General features: G+C 39.5%; 1 protein-coding gene and 1 long non-coding RNA gene across 4 annotated transcripts in view; one reads left to right on the top strand and one right to left on the bottom strand.

Moving 5' to 3' along the window:
• PID1 (phosphotyrosine interaction domain containing 1) overlaps window positions 1–14,528 on the top strand; it is a 160,341-nt gene that overhangs the window by 65,929 nt on the left and 79,884 nt on the right. The gene's annotated exons all lie outside the window — the stretch shown is intronic.
• LOC133388501 (uncharacterized) lies at window positions 3,734–4,299 on the bottom strand. Its single transcript, XR_009763835.1, has 3 exons — window positions 4,230–4,299; window positions 4,063–4,123; window positions 3,734–3,956 (listed from the first exon to the last, which is right to left on the bottom strand). It is a non-coding gene; the product is annotated as an uncharacterized LOC133388501 (long non-coding RNA).

Raw genomic sequence — 14,528 nt, 5'->3', positions numbered from 1 at the left:
CAAATAGAGGACAAAGTGAGGACTTCAAATACACATACACTAGGCATAAAAATATAGAATATAATTAAAAAAACCAAAGTTGAAACTCCAAAAGCTTTGGAAAAAAAGAAGGTTTTTAAATAAGACTTAAAAACTGAAATTGAGGGAGCAGTTTTAGCTCTTTGTGCAATTAGCACAACGGTTTGATGGTTTTTTAAAGCATGTTCAGCTAAGTATGCTTAAGAGACAATTGCAATTAAGCAGTATATAAACTGTGAAAATAAAATAAATAAATTCCATGTAAGTGAGAACCTTGGTTTATCAGAGTTACCAATCATGGGGACGGTTTCTAAGCACATTCAATCAAATGTACTTTTTTAAAAAAAACTTCAGTCCTTTGGGCTAATTCAGCAAATATCTAAAGAGCAGCTGGCACATATGGGGAAAGACCAACCCAAATTGTGTTTGTATTTTGACAACTCTGTAGGGCAGTCCAAAACAAAGAGCTAAAGACCAGCTGGCACTTGTCTGGACCTGGTTTTGGTTTTAACCCTTCATGTGTTCAGGCAAATACCTGAACACAGCTACTAAAGTGTGTTGTAATGTTCCTCTGAACATACGAATGGTCAGACTGTGGACAGGGGTGTGCATGCCCCCAATGGTCCATTCTGTGTTGGCCCTGTCCATTCAGTCCCTGACCACCCCATGTTGAGCAAGGAAGATCTGCAGGTATTTTTAAAATTCATATTCACTTAAATGTTAGTAGCACTCTCTGCACAATCAGGGACTCTTGTGTTCTTGCAGACTCAACCTGCTCAACCAGGGAAGGTTGGGACAGTGTGCATGGGGATGTTGGAGGTGGGACTTGCCCCAGTCCACAATTTGAACTTTTGTGTGTTCAGGCAAAAGCATGAATATGTTTACAGATTGAGAAATACACATAGAATAGTAAGAAATGGATTCCATCAAAACCACTTGTGGAATGACTTTCTTCCCTCTTCTCTCTGTGGCATCTCCCCTAAATCCTCCCAAAGCTGTTCCAGAGGGTAGAGGGTTCTTCAGGAATTGGAGGAGCTGCCACTGGAAGAGAAAGTTGAAAGGAAGAAACACCCTCTCCTTACATAAGCAGATGGGTGTTCGAGTTGTGCTGGAGTCCTTTTGGGTCCAATCAGTATATTACTATTATTATCAATGTTGCTATCTCCTCACTGTGGGGCTTGTTAAAAACATATCTGTGCACTCAAGCCTTTTCTGGGGTTTAATATTAGGAATTTATTAAGGTGCCCTTGGGGCTGCCAGTTGCATGTTTTATACTATTGAGTTTTTTTAAAATGATTTTAACTTGTACACTGCCTTGAGATAGACTAGATGGCACATAAATATTATTTATTTATTTATTATTTATTTATTGCATTTGTATACTGCCCCATAGCCGAAGCTCTCTGGGCGGTTTACAACAACTAAATATATAAATACATACAGCACTGACTCAATAAATGAATAAAAGAGAAATAAATAAATAGAAACAAGATTAAAATAGAAGGCATTCTACTTCTGTTGAGAGCCCAAGTTAAAAAAATCTTATCCTTTGGAATTGACAAACATTATTCTAAAGCCTCTCATCTGTGTAATATATGCTATTTGTGACCATGGTTTATTGTTACCATCTTTCAGATTACCTCCATTTTATTTTTATTTTATTTTGTTAAACACTGTCAGTATAGAAAAAGGAAAACAGAATAAAAATGAATATGAATTTAGGTATTAAAAAGAAATGATGTATGCCATCTCAACAGTTCTATTCCATGTTCTGTGGATGGGCAGAAACAGTTCCCCATGTTAATTCACTAATTATTCTTGTACAAGGGCAAAAGAGAAATAGGCAGAGCTTTTCCCACTTGTTTCTTCTAGATTACTGGTTTCACTAAAGAAATGGTCTCAAAATGTATCTTTAGAGCAGAGTAACCCTTAACAGATTGTGGTGTCTGTGTGATTTTATATATGTTATTTATAAGCAACCTTGAGTTGGATTGGACTGTGAAAGACCAACCCAAATTGTGTTTGCATTTTGACAACTTTGTAGGGCAGTCCAGTATCTCAGAGAGGAGGTCAGGTCTCCTGCTGCCCTAGTGCATTCACTATAGCTGCCCAATTTCCCTGCTTTTTAACGTTTGATAGAAATATCTGTGGGCTATAGGCACATTGTTTTTTTTGCCTATTAGTGAATTTCCCTGCTTTTTAATCCAGGAGGTAAGAAATGGGATCCTGTCCAGGTTTGCTGAGAATGGATTGATCATTTGCATGCTTATTGAGTTCAGTGGGATTTACCTCCCATGCAATCATGCTTAGGATAGGTGAAACTGACCACAGGGGATGGGGAGGGGAGGGGAGGAGGAGGGGAGGACTGGGATGGGAGCAGGCAGGAAGGGGAGGGGAGGAAAAGGTCAGGTTTGATCATTTGCATGTTTATTGAATTCAGTGGGATTTATTCCTGTGCAATCGTGCTTTGGATAGGTAAAACTGACCGGGGGGCAGGGAGGGAGGGCTGGAGTGGGCAGGGGAAGAGGGAGAAGGAAGAGGGGAGGGGAGGAGGAAAGGGGAAGGATGGGAAAAGCAGGTCTGATCATTTGCATGCTTTTTGAGTCCAATGGGATTTACTCCTATGCAATCATGGTTAGGATAGGAAAAGCTGACCATGGGGGAAGAGGAGGGGGAGGGGGAAGGAGCATATTGGAGGAGGGCAAAGGAAGGGGGAGGGGAGGGGAGGGCAGGTTTGATCATTTGCATGCTTATAGAGTTCAATGGTATTTTCGTCCATACAATCATGCTTAAGATAGGTAAAACTGACCATGGGGAGGAGGAAGGGGAGGGGGAGGAGGGGGAAGAGGGGATTGGAAGGGGGGAGGAGGGGATTGGAAGGGGAGGGGGAGGAGGGGATTGGAAGGGGAGGGGGAGGGAGGGAGGAGAAGGGAGGGCAGGTTTGATCATTTGCAAACTTTTTGAGTTCAATGGAATTTATTTCTGTGCAATCACGTTTGCAAATGGAAATGGACTGCCTTCAAGTCGATCAGACTTATGGTGACCCTTTGAATAGGGTTTTCATGGTAAACGGTATTCAGAGGTGGTTTTACCATTGCCTTCCTCTGAGGCTGAGAGGCAGTGACTGGCCCAAGGTCACTCAGTGAGCTTCACGGTTGTGTGGGAATTCAAACTCTGATCTCCCAGGTTGTAGTCCAACACTGTAACCACTACACCACACTGGCTCTCTTTTAGCAGTATTCAGAGGGGGTTTACCATTGCCTTCCTCTGAGGCTGAGAGGCAGTGACTGGTCCAAGGTCACCCAGTGAGCTTCATGGCTGTGTGGGGATTTGAACCCTGGTCTCCAAGTCATAGTCCAACACTGACCTGGGGGAGGGGCAGGGAGGGGAGGGGACTGGGTGGGTGGGCACTGGGCAGAGGGAAGCCCCTTTCCTTTCCAAAAGGAAAACATTGTGAACAGTATCATTGCTTTTCAGTGTTCCCCTCCTTTTTATTCTACAGCAGGCACATGTAGCCTCCCACCCAAATTTAAACCAATGCTGTCCCTGGCCATATCCACATGAGCAAGAACTGTGAAGTTAAAATCTACCTTAACGCAAAAACAGTGCTCCAAAACAAAATTAAGGTACAGACATAAAATGCATTATTATAAAATAATACCAAAAATTTAATATATATAAACAATCAATATAAAATCCTTGTAAGTGTTGTCATATAAAAAAGATGGCCAAAGAATATGTAAACAGATCAGTGCCCAAACACAATAAAATATAAAATATATAATATAATCAAGGCAATATCGGTGTGGAAATCAAGGGCAACTTGTAAACAGTGGCCAATGTACGTAAATCAGTGCCCATAGAATGCACAATGTGTACCATAGCCAGACGCATTTCGACATTTAGTCTTCTTCAGTGGCTTTCGTGATGAGTATACACTATAAAAGGCAAGAATATAATAGAGAACATTAACTACTAATGGTGAATGTCTCAGAGTGAGGAATGTCATACCGCTGATATAGCAAATGCCGTAAAACCACTTACTTTTGTATATTACATTCTAAGATATGAACTGGTACGTGGGCTGTTCATTAACTCAGTTTTTCTGCATGAAAATAATTATAAATTAAGTTGCAGATAATCCAATATAAATTTTGCCACTAATGGATAAAATGATTTTATATATATATAAAGATAAACATAATACATACCATTTCCTTCTATCAATCAATTGTAAAAAATATATTGAGAATTTTGCCAACGTAACATATCTTAGAGATGTTGCTGTATTTTAAATGTCTAATCAGCTAAGTCGTTGTGGGAGGGTGAGTCTGCAGAACTAACACAGCTGTGGAAACTATTCCTCTGGCCACTCAATACATGCCATATCTCAGCTGAATTTGCTTAGCTATTATACATTAACCCTTAATGGGTTATCCTGGGAAGTATAGTTAGTGAAGGTTGTTGAGAGTTGCTAGGAGATGCCCTGTTCCCCTCACAGAGCTTCAATCAGAGCAGCTGACTGTTAAAGCACTCTGGCCACTGGAGCTCTGTCAGGAGAATAGCAGTCTCCTCTCAGCACCCTTCACAAGCTACACTTCCCAGAATTCTTTGGGGGAAGCCATGACTGTCTAAAGTGAAATAAAGGTCTGTTGTGGGTGTGGCCCCCTGATTAGCCAAGCCCAGCAGCTGTGAGTCTGGCTTTTAGAACACTGACAGTTGGTTCTTACTGAGCATGCCTGACCTTACCATAGGGTTCCACCCAAAATTTCTTAAATTAATTAAAATTAATTAAACTGCAGAAGATGAAGGTCAGAGTATGGGGCAAGGTCAGTATTAGGATTACAGGTACTCTGTGAATATGGCTGTTTTTTTTAACGAATTTCAACAGATTATGAGAACTCTGACAGAAAAAAGTCCAAAACGGCTCTGGGTTTTCTCTCTCTCTTTTTACACTTTGAACTCTCAATTCTTTCTGTTTTGTGTATCACCTTGAACATTGAGAGGGTTGTTAAGCAAGCGTTTCTGAGTTCAGGACTATAAGTTTTGTAAGGTTTTGTTTTGAATTTACCTTATGGGAAGCATCAGAATGGCATGGGGGTATTTTCAATTTAACATTGTGGAATGTGAAAAATCCATGCTGGCTATAGTATACAGCCACTCTTGTGGCTGTATAATATCTTTGTGCATAAGCATTGTGAGAGCTCAATTTACCTTCCACTGGAGCCAAAGGGAAAATTCCCTTTGATTTATAATGGATCTGTGATGCACCTTATGAATGGTATCTCTTTTATGTTTAGATAAAATCAATCTCAAAATGTTCATAGTGCAAGGTTCTGTGAAACAATTTGACTTGTTATGTAACAGGCCATTCTGTATACACATATAGTAATAACAAACCAAAATGATTTTGGATGGAAAATGTCGTTACAACAGCTGCAGAAGGGAAACCAAATCTAACTTTTGAATTTTGCATTACAATAATATAAAAAGATATTGGCAAAAGAATTGCTAATTATAAGGCCACACATACTATAGCCAGGATGGATTTTTCACATTCCAACATGCCATTCTGCTGCTTCTCATAAGCTCATTTCAAAACTGCAGCCCTACAGGCTGCAGAGGTAAAACTCTGCTGGGACCATCAGGGGGCAACTTTTTCCATTTGCCTTATACCACCCCTGTGCCTGGACCTTATCAGGAAGAGCTGCAGACTGGGAGGTACTTCTGCAGGGGTGAGACTGTGCTGGGACCATCAAGGGGCAAGCTTGTCCACTTGTCTTGCCCCCACACCCCTGTTCTTAGTGACATTTTTCTGGGGACTGTCCTTTACCAGGAAGATGGATGCTTTTGGTTTTTAGCTGTTGTTGCTTTTTAGAAATGTTAGGATTTTGTTGGCTTGAATTTTTGTAAATTGTATTGATTTTATTTGTCTTGCCCCCACACCCCTGTTCTTAGTGACATTTTTCTGGGGACTGTCCTTTACCAGGAAGATGGATGCTTTTGGTTTTTAGCTGTTGTTGCTTTTTAGAAATGTTAGGATTTTGTTGGCTTGAATTTTTGTAAATTGTATTGATTTTATTTGTATTTTGTATTTGTGTTTTTCTATTTGTGTGTAAGCCGCCTTGGGTATCATTTTGGCCAAAAGGCGGCCTAGAAATAAACCCTAACATAACATAACACAAAATCTTACAAAAGGTATAGTTCCTGAACTCAGAAATGCTTGCTGAACAACCCTCTAGGTTTTCATGGGGATACACAAATAACTCAGAGAGAATCCAGAGTTCAAAGTCTAAAACTAAAGAGTAAATAAATTCAGACCCTGGACTTTTTTCTGTCAGTGGTCTCATAATTTGTTGAAATTCATTAAAAACCAGCCATGTTCACAGAGTACCTGTAATCCTATTACTGACCTTGCCTATATGCTGCCCTTCATTTTCTGCAGTTTAAAAGTTACAAAAAATCCTGGCTGATTTTTAATTAATTTAAGAATATTAACATTGGAGTCTATGATAGTGCAGACATAGTAAGAACCAACTGTCAGTGTTCTAAAAGCCAGACTAACAGCTGTTTGCTTTGGCTAATCAGGGGGCCATACCCACGGCAGACATTTCTTTCACTTTAAACAATCATGGCTTCCCCCGGAGAATCACAAGAAGTTTAGTTTGTGAATGGTGCTGAGAGTTGGAGACTCCTATTCCCCTGACAGAGCTCCAGTGGCCAGAGTGTTTAACAGTCAGCCCCTCTTCTAAGAGAATTCTGATGATTGTAGTTCTGTGAGGGGAATAGGGTGTCTCCTAGCAACTCTCAGCACCTTTTATAAACTACACTTCCCAGGATTCTTTGGGGAAGCCATGATTGTTTAAAGTGGAATAAATGTCTGGCATGGATGTGGCCAGGGACAGCTTCATTTTAAATTTGGGTGGGAGACTCCATGTGCCTGCTGTAGAATAAAAAAGTGGAGACCCCCCCATAATGATACTGCTAAGAATGATTTCCTTTTGGAAAGGACACAGGCTTTCTCTCTGCCCAGTGCCCACCCACCCAATCTCCTCCCCTCCCCCCTATTCTTCCCCTCCCCCCTATTCTTCCCCTCCCCCCTATTCCTCCCCTCCCCCTATTCTTCCCCTCCCCTCCCCCTATTCTTCCCCTCCCCTCCCCCTATTCTTCCCCTCCCCTCCCCCCTATTCCTCCCCTCCCCTCCCCCCTATTCCTCCCCTCCCCCTATTCCTCTCCTCCCCCTATTCCTCTCCTCCCCTCCCCCCTATTCCTCTCCTCCCCTCCCCCCTATTCTTCTCCTCCCCTCCCCCCTATTCTTCTCCTCCCCTCCCCCCTATTCTTCTCCTCCCCTCCCCCCTATTCCTCTCCTCCCCTCCCCCCTATTCCTCTCCTCCCCTCTCTGCTCCCCTTCCACCCTCCTCCCTCCCTCTTTCTCCTCTCTGCCCCTCCCCCAGGTCAGTTTCACCTGTCCTAAGTATGATGATTGTACAGGAGTAAATCCCACTTAACTCAATAAATGATCAAATGATCAAACCTTCCCTCCTCCTCCTTGCCCTTCCCTCTCCCCCTTGCCCTTCCCTCTCCTCCTGTTTCATCTGTCCTAAGCATGATAGCAAGGGAGTAAATCCCATTAAACTCAATAAGAATGCAGATGATAAATCCATTCTCAGCAAATTTGCACAGGATCCCATTTCTTTCCTCCTGGATTAAAAAGCAGAGAAATTCACTAATAAGCAAACAAAACCTTGGGGTTTAAGAACATACCTATATCCAACAGATATTTCTATCAAATGTTAAAAAGCAGGGAAATTGGGCAGCTATAGTGAATGCACCAGGGGAGCAGAACTGATCTTCTCTCTGAGTTATTGTCCTGCCCTACAAATTTGTAAAAATGCAAACACATGTTACCATATTCTTCCAAGCTACACAGCAAGTGGATTGGACTGTGAAAAACCAGGCCGAATTGTGTTCTCCATTCTACCTGAGAGTAGCAGCTATTTTATGAGAGTGCATGACAGGCCCCATAGTATGCACAGCTGTGCCCTCCAGCACAAGGGTACAGCAAGGAAGAGCAGATGGGGGGGTGGCAGCTGCCCCCACCCAGACTTTGCTGCTTTAGGCAGTCACATCACTTTGATCCTGATGGACACTCGCTAATTTGAGTTCTACAACAGTAATCTTACTGACCATGATGTGTTACACCTGCAAAGTTAGGTTGTACCAAATGGTATGAGATACAAATATATTAGGACATATTAATATATGGTGGTGTCCTCTAGGTGTTGTTGGACTCCAGCCAGAGTTGCCATTGGTTAAAGATAATAGTTGTAGACCAACAACTATGTTGGCCACTCCTGCTGATGGTCAATTCTGTATTTATGAAGAATGTATTTGAGCATAAAAATGTATCTGTACGGACCAACTTCTCCAGGAGTAAAAATGTTGTTTTTACTGATTTCTGATATAAACTTATCACAGTTTAATAAAATTGAACTGCATTGAGGAGGCTGAAAGGGTAGAATACCCAAATAAATTACTACCATATTATTTTTTGAATTCACTATTTAAAATGCAGGAATTAAAAAAGTAACTTGTGTATGCGCGTGTGCACCCCCCCTTTTCTAACTTGAACAATTGAAATCACTTTTGTGCCAGCTACTTTTTAAGTGAAAATACTGTTTCCCTTTCTTAAATGGACTGTTGGAATTTTACATCTTTGAAGACTCTTGTGAGACTATTCACATGACACATGATACAAAATTTCTCAGCTTTTCAGTTTCTTTGTGTACAGCACATACTGGGCACTTCTATTGCTAGAGATAACCAATTCTATAGATACAATAAATAGGGTTCAGATTTGTTTCACTGAATACCTCTTTACACTAGACGATAAAGCAAAATTGAAATTTATTGTGGTGGTTACTGTGAGCAGATTCTGCTGTCATTGCCAATCGGCTTGCTATGAAATGTCCTTGAAAAATGTCCTCACCTTTGTGTGACCACTTTGGATTCAGGATCTATCCACTAGAAATGTCTCTGGTGTAATTTGTATGAGTGATATCGAGGCTAGGTTGCTATGGTTACTTGTCTAGCCAACAGCCAGTTGGCTCTTTGTGGTAATTAGTACAGACACTGTATCTTTGCCTTAAATGGGCTACAGTAGATGGAGCAGCCCTTTATTTCTAACATTTGAAGTACATCTAACATATGAAGATTCCTTATGAAATAAAAAACAGTGTACATCTATTATTTGTTCTTTCTCTTACAGTTTTTTGAAAAAAGCATTTCATTTTGTTATATGTGATGTAAGGTGTGTTGATATTCTTGAATTTGCAAGAAAGATTGGGAATCGTTTTAGACCAAAACACATCAAAGAATGAGTAATCAGCAGTTGACTACAGTGGCCAGTGCCTTGAACTAGAACTGAAACTCCTTAAATAGAAGCTGCTGAAATACACCCATAATGTTGAAGCTGCCTCAGTCTCAATCACTCACAACTGACATGTTCAGCAGTCCATGTTGATTCTGGTCTTGGAGATGGCTTGGGGTGCTGTACATAAGCATTACAGATTTAAAAGCATCTCTGAACAGAAGAACTTCAACTTTTTAAAAAGGAGATTTCAGTAAGGATGGGGCAAGCATTCAGTGAAAGTACACTCTATTATCTGATCAGCCCTATTTGAATTCCTTATACTGCCATCTATTCCTTTCCCAAGGAAAAAACTCATCAGGGTATGGGAAGAGGGTAGGGGTAGCAAATGACAGAGGGCTCCCGCGAAGAAGAGAGAGGCCTAGTACTCTTGGAGTATCTTTTGTAGTAGTGATCATGGAGCATCATTTCATCTGAAGGAGAGGCCTGATGAGTCTCTAGTGGAGCCTCCACCTAAAGTGAGGTTGTTTTTTTCATACCAGCATAATTGTAGAGTATAAAGGTGAATGTGTTCACATGTTTTTCACATAACTGTAGCTTCCTCTTGATGTGAGCATGGTATTTTTGATGAGCTTTTGCAGATTATGCAGCTTTGACAGTTCAGGCCTAGGATGGAAGGCTTGAGAACTGAATCTAGCTTGCTAAGGCTGACCTAAGGCCTCCACATGCTTTCCTGGAAAGACTCGTCCATGGGTGAGTTGCTGCACAGCAGCTGGATGAAATTGTGCTCGGTAGGCACAGTCTTGGTGAGCTAAATATTACCCATTGCCCTGCATTGCCGACTTCTGAATTTTGACCAAAGGATACAGCAATGAGCATATTTGCAAACTGATTGTCGCATAATTCATGTGGTGTTAATAGAGATGTGAAGGCCTGGAAAAAAACCCAGGAAAATTGTGGAATGTTTTATTTTGTCATGATGAATACAATGTTTCATTGACTCCTGGTCCCTCCCCTTTTTCTCAGTTCTTTTTATGGGAATGGATGCTTTATGTCTGCTTGACACTGTGGAGGACTAGCAGAGGCATAAATAATTTTCTTTGTTATTAATGTTGATGGTTTCTTCGGTGTTTTTTTTTTAATTGTTTTTTGCCGGCTCTTCATAAACTGGCAAAACGAAAGAGGTTCCTTACAGTTCAGGTGTTACTTACAGTTTAGGATCTTGTAGATCCATTTGTTACAAAAGAAGTAAAAATTTTAAAAAGTAAATTCAACAAATACAACAAATTTGTAATAATTGTTTGAATAAAATGTACTTTTAATATACCAAATGTGATACTTTTATGCCAAACCAACATGTACATAATTACATTTGATGTTCCTGAAGTGACTTTCAATCTGTAAAAAGTGCTATTACTGCATTTTGTCAATTTTTCTAAAAAGTTCCATTTTTTTCTGGAAAAACACACAGAAAAAATTGATTTTTTCCCATGGCGTCAAAATTTCTGGAAATTTTACAACTCTAGGCATTAATGAAACTAATTCTTGAAACAAATAAAATATATCATCCAAATTGATGTAGCTCCTTGGCCTTCACCAGCTCTCATGGCTGCGTATGTCACTAGTAAATATGAGGACAAAGAGCTGTGTATAAATACTTGATATACACATCAGAGTTTCTTGGCCCTCTTTCTGTAGCAGCTGTGTTCCTTCTATGTTTTCCTCATCCATCTGATCCCAAAAATCAGGGAAACATCAAAGGTGAATTGGGGAAAAGAAGGATTTTTTTGGGTGGGAGATTGTTCACCAAAGCACTAATACTCAACCAAGGGGTTTTAGTGATCCCAGGCTCAGTTAATAGTATTGCAAGTATTGGGGGAGGGACCATAGCTCAATGATAGAGCATATATTTTGCATGCAGAAACCCCCAGGTTCAGTTCCTAACACTGGTAGAATTAGGTAGCAGGTGAGATGGAAGACCTCTCTGTGCCCCAAATCCTGAAGAGCTGCTACCATTCACTGTACACAATTCAGACAAATAAACAGACAAATATTCTGACCTTGTATGAAGGAGCTCTCTGTGTTCCTGTGTTTCTTATTTTTTTATGGTAGATTCCTGCACTGATCGTGGAAATGCTTGTAGAACTGTTAGTAGGCTAAATTAACTGAGGTAATAAATGTGACCCAATACAATGAGAACTCCAGTTGTAAATACAAAACAAAATCAATGCCACAAGCGCACAACTGGAAAGTGAACCACTGATGTATATGTAATATCATTTATCCTCTGTCATCATGCAAATAATATGTACACATTGGCATATGGTGAGCTATATTCCAGGTTGCAATAGAACACCATAGATTGGACCGAGGCACATCAGAAACCTCAGGGATTATTTAGTCCATTCTGCTACTGACCCTTCTATTACCAAGGATTATTTACTTTAAATTTTGTGGTTGCTTGGTGTTTGCCTTATCTATCCAAACCCATACTTTTGAACATCTGATTGATCACCAGCAGTTTTTGTTACACCATTTTTCTAATTGTTTCACAAAAAGGATGGTCTATATTATTATGTGTCCATGTTGACTACTGTATGTGGGCAAAACATCATGTAGCATCAGAACATGGATTACAGAATGTGGTTCAAAATTAAGACATCAGGTTCAGGATTGTATTTTAGTATTATTTTGTTATTCATTGTATTTTTATGCTATTTTATGTTCACCGCCCAGAGAGCTATTGCTAGTCGGGCGGTATATAAATTTAATAAATAATAATAATAAATAATAATAATAATGCAACACTTTATTGATTTTTCTCATTATAATTTCAGGGTTTTAGTCATCGATAGAGTATATATACATAGATACAATTGGTGCAATTATGATAATCTGCTTCTGTGTAAGGAAGCTGAATGGATTAACTCCCTAAGGAGTTAAATATGAGTTTAGAATTGGCATCATTTCTTGAAAGGTGATGGCATGTCCAGTTTTTATTTTTTATATGTAACATGCATACATATCATTTATGAATGTTTACTGTTACAATATATGTAACATGAATATATGTCATTGTATTATTATGTGTTGTTCCTAAGGGTATTTTAAGGATTTTTTAAAATATTCAGCTATGTATGTATTCCTTTAGGGGAATGGCACAGAAAAAAAAAGACTTCTTGAGTAAAATGAATGCACCGGACTGCATAACTCACTGCCATTGAAGCATTTAGGTCAAGTTGACTGGGCCTTACTGTTTGGACTTGTTTTTTTATAATTGTCAATTTTGGTATCTTAACAATAGTACTGAAAGTTGCATCTGTATCTCAGTTAGTTCCTGTGGAAAACTATAAGATGTTTTTGGCCCAAAAGACTCTATAAAAAGAATGTCTCCATGTTTTATCTTCACTCCCACAGTGGTTGCTGTATAAGTGGTAAATGTGGCAGAATTATGAAGTTGTTATCTTTGTTTAAAGCATTCATATTGCATCAGTTGGTTATAATGAGATGTGTAACCTTACATGGAGAGTTATGTCATGCTTTTCAGCTTATGAGATTGTAGTTCTGAAATGGTTAATTTCTGAAGAAGCTTTTACTGTGAAATGGGAACTTACCAGAGTCCTGCAAATCTTCCTCATGAAGTGTATCCTGCTTCCCTTGTAATTTGTCGTTTTACACAGCGTGATTTAACCTTATTTGTCCTATGAGTGATTTGTAATAGCAGTGGTGTCGCCACATCATTTTGCTGGGTTTTCTCATTTTCAGATCACATATAGTGGTTCATTTTCCAGTTGTGTAATAAATGTGACAACAGGCTTGCTTAATTATCCATTCCTATTTTTTCCACCTACAGAGCTTTTTTTATTTATGAGAATATTATAATAGATATTATGCTGCTGTTGAGATTTATAGGGCATGCCATCTGAGCAGCATTTGACGATTTATATAGTTCTTGACTTTGAGGTGCTGTCAAGGCCCGGAAAGCATTTCCTAAGTATGGTCCATACTGGAAGAAGCTGAGAAAGCATAAACTGTAGTTGTCTGTATGTTACAGAATTCAAGAATGTATGATATAAACCCAATGTTAGTGACACATCTGTTGTCAGACACCTGTGTCAGGGTTCCCAAACTGTCATCCATGGACCACTGATGGTCCGTGAACTTCATTCAGGTGGTCCATGACATGTCTGTAAAAATACAATTAAAATTGTACATCTTCTAGCATGGCACAGTACAATTGCTGCAACAGGCAGAAAAATCATTAAGTCATGTGCCAAGACCATAGCACTTTACAAGTGGTCCATGGGGGGGGAAAGTCTGGGAACCATTGGTCTATGTTGTTGAAACATTTTCAGTGATCCATTATTCATATTCATTTGCAATGAATAATACTATACCTGCTTTCTCAGATGAGAACCCATTTAATTTTTAATTAAATCTGTATGTTGCCCAAAGTATTGAACTGATGAATTAAGTTTCAGTTGCTTAAAAGGAACACATGGATGAAACAAAAGAGAAAGGCATATTCAGATGTGATTAGTTAGCAACAAAGTGCCATGAATATTCTGGGAATATGTCATGGTGTAGTAAACTATATATCTTGCTAAAATTAGAGCGGTTAATGCCTGACTATTTGTTTGCATCTGTTGACAACGCTGATGTTGCCATAGTGTTTATTGTTTTCAGTGTGTTCTAAAATATCTACAAAATACTTTACAGATACCTTTCAGTGATTATGGCCAACTTGGAAGGACAATCTGGCAGTGAGAACAGATAGACAAGTAATTCTTAAGTATGGAAGCCTCATGGGTGTATCGTGTGGTCATCAGCAGTGAAAATTGCTGGGGGAGGGGGTAACTTTCCTTCTCAGTCCATGCCTGGAGTTGGCAGTGTATTTCACAGATAAATGGGAAATCCCTACTTGTAGCTTCGTAAGAATCCACTGTAACAGCCTGCCTATGGTTGAGACAACATAGAATCCATTTTCTAGGTTAATGCATAATATAACAGATAATTATGTAGTGTATGCTACACTATTGCTATTTTATATGCTGCTGTCTTTGATATCAGTGGAACTGCATGGTCCTAAGATTAGTTGTGTGTTTAAACGCCTAAGCATAAATCTTACAGAATTCCATTT

This window comes from Rhineura floridana, chromosome 7 (assembly GCF_030035675.1).
Source record: "Rhineura floridana isolate rRhiFlo1 chromosome 7, rRhiFlo1.hap2, whole genome shotgun sequence".
NCBI classification, from domain to species: Eukaryota; Metazoa; Chordata; class Lepidosauria; order Squamata; family Rhineuridae; genus Rhineura; species Rhineura floridana.
Note: the sequence above shows the minus strand (reverse complement) of the source record. Positions and strands in the feature narration are given on the sequence as shown.